Raw genomic sequence first — 3,098 nt, 5'->3', positions numbered from 1 at the left:
GAATCTTCGTGGTGTAAGCTAGAATTGATGGCGGCATTCAAGAGAATCCGGAAGGTCTAAACCTTGTCTGTGGTATTCTGAGTAGGATTCAAGGATTGAATGACTGTGACGAGCTTCAAACTCCTGAAGGCTAGGCGTTAGTGACAGACGCAAAAGAATCACTGGATTCTATTCCAACCTGATTGAGAATCAACAGATGATTAGCCGTGCTGTGACAGAGCGCGTTGAACATTTTCACTGAGAGGACGGGACTGTAGCCACTGACAATGGTGATGCTCAACATACAACTTGCCATGGAAAGCAGTAAGAAGGATTGGATGAAGACAGTAGGAAAGCAGAGAGACAGAAGGGACAAAGCATCTCCATACGCTTATCTGAAATTCTCACCAATGAATTACATAAGTATCTTTATCTTTATTTTATGCTTTATTCATAAATCATCTATAACAATTTGAATCTGCCTGACTGAGATTTACAAGATGACCATAGCTTGCTTCATACCAACAATCTCCGTGGGATCGACCCTTACTCGCGTAAGGTTTATTACTTGGACGACCCAGTGCACTTGCTGGTTAGTTGTGCGAAGTTGTGACAAAGAGTTGAGATTGCAATTGAGCGTACCCTGTTGATGGCGCTATTGATGATCACAATTTCGTGCACCACAACCGCAGTGCTATTCAGATTGCCCATAATGATGTGTTTTATGAACGTATCAAACACATTGAGATTGATTGTCACTTTGTTCGGCAATGCATCCTTATTGATATTGTTCGTCTCATCACTGTTGGAACCCTGGATCAGACTGCTGATATCTTCATGAAGGCTCATCATCCGACTCGTTTTCGGACTCTGACATCCAAACTCAAGATGGTATCCTTAGCTCCCACTTGAGTTTGAGGGGGGATGTTAGAGAATAAATTAGAATCAATATTAGATCAATTTGTATCGTTTATATTTATATAGTATATTTGTATATTAATTATAGGATTGTATACTTTTATTACTTTGATTCTTCTAGCATCTATATATACTTCTTGTACATTATACTTTTCTACATACTGAATAATACACAAATCCTTTCTCTAGATTTGTCTCTTATTTCTAATATTTTTAAATTGGTTATTTAGCAAAATTTTATTATTATTTATTTTTTCTATATGTTATTTTGCTTAAAAGTGTGAACATTAGACAACTTTAAATTAATAATGATCTACAGGAATAGTTTTACTAAATTTAGCCTTAATTAATTTTAAAACTTAATATTCATGAAGACTCGCTATTATTTAAGAAAACTAAATTCATTAATGTTATGTTGCTATCTTAGATGGTCAACTTCATTTTATTGGTGGTGAAGGAGTAGTTATCTGTGGAAGAGACAGTATTGATAATTTTAATATAATGAATATACAAAAATAATAAAGAATTTATCTAAGATGTATTCGAAAAACACATATTAAAGATATTATTAATTTAATTATTTTAATAATTAAAATAGTTGATTACTTAGCTTTATCATATATAATGATTATTTTTAGTGTTTATAGAAGATGCTTTTATATCAAATTGTGTTCTAAATGCAAAAAAGTATTTGGAAATCATAAATAATTATAATTTAGTTTTCTTTTCTTTTATTTATATTTATTAATTATTGTTAGAATAAAAATATAATATTATATATAATAATAAATAATATATACAGAAAATTACACATGTTAAACTAAATAAAATAAATTGAGATTATTGTATCTTTCTAACACTACTCTCTAAATGTGAGTAGTGTTATTTTTCCTTGAATAATGGAGGAGTTTACATATTTATTACTTTCTTATTAGTTTGTTTGGGGAATTAACAACTGAGCATGACGTACCTTTCGTAACCGGAGAAGGCATTTTATGTCACATAACTTCATTTCAAAGTTTAGACAAATACGTGCTTCTTAATTTTATTTCGCCTTTCGCATCTTGTCTTTTATTTATGGACTTTGAATAAAGATGCTTACCTTAATTGTATATGATGCCACTGCCACATATATTCGGCAAAAGTTACGAGCCTCACGAAGGAATAATCGCTAGAAAAAGTGCATATTCTTGCTGGAGTCATTCTCACAATAAGGATCTCAGTTCAGCTGCTGTGTTTTAGACGGTTATAGTTGGAATGACCAAGAATACAGTTTTAAAATAAAATATAATTTTAAAATAAATATTTCTATATAAAATATATAATTTTTTTTTTGTGATTTACTACAATTTACAAACTTGGACTAATACTTCCTCTCCCCATATCTTCGATTTGACACTGCTTAAGTACCAAAAAAAAAACCAATATAAAAACTTTTTCTTAATGAATCATGTTACATGCATGCATAATTTTTTTTCTTTAACTTAACGATGTATTGGTTATTAATTAGGATATTTGCTAAAGAAACAAATTAAAAAGAGAAATTTTATTGAAAATGAGTTTGGTTAACAATTGGCACAAGGTTACTTGTTAATAGGGAAGTAAAAATTAAATTAAAAATAAAATTAAGTTTTTTTAATATAGTTTTAATATACTTTTATCTTATTAAATACATTAAAAATATCAAATTAGTAATTAAAGTAATTCTATCAAGTATTTAAAAATTAAAATTCTTAATGCAAAATTATGTATTTATTTGGAATTTTTAGAGAGAACTTCAAAATTCAAGAGATTTCAATTTCCCTACCTATATATCAAAATTTAGCTACCAAATAAACTATTAGTATACAATATATATTGAAATAAAATACTATTGAAAATAACAAAATATGTATTTATATAAAAAAATTAATAAAACCAACGATATATTTTATGAATAAAAATAATCTAACTATCTTTTTCAAGCAAAATATTTAAAAATATAATGAATAAAACTATTTCAACCAAACAAAACATTTTAAAACTAAAAGAGAATTTAATTTAAGAATATTCCATCCAAACACACCCTTAACACTGTAAGTTCACTTGTTTGCTTATTTCTCTTTTAATTTATTGATAGGGGCTATCTCATATCCTCTACTCACTTTCATCATTTGCCATTTTATATAATTGATATTGCTTAAGCGCCAGCAGACTTAAAT

The sequence above is a fragment of the Arachis duranensis genome, chromosome 2, assembly GCF_000817695.3.
Source record: "Arachis duranensis cultivar V14167 chromosome 2, aradu.V14167.gnm2.J7QH, whole genome shotgun sequence".
Lineage (NCBI taxonomy): Eukaryota > Viridiplantae > Streptophyta > Magnoliopsida > Fabales > Fabaceae > Arachis > Arachis duranensis.
The sequence above is the reverse complement of the archived record's forward strand: the minus strand, read 5'-3'. Positions refer to the sequence as shown.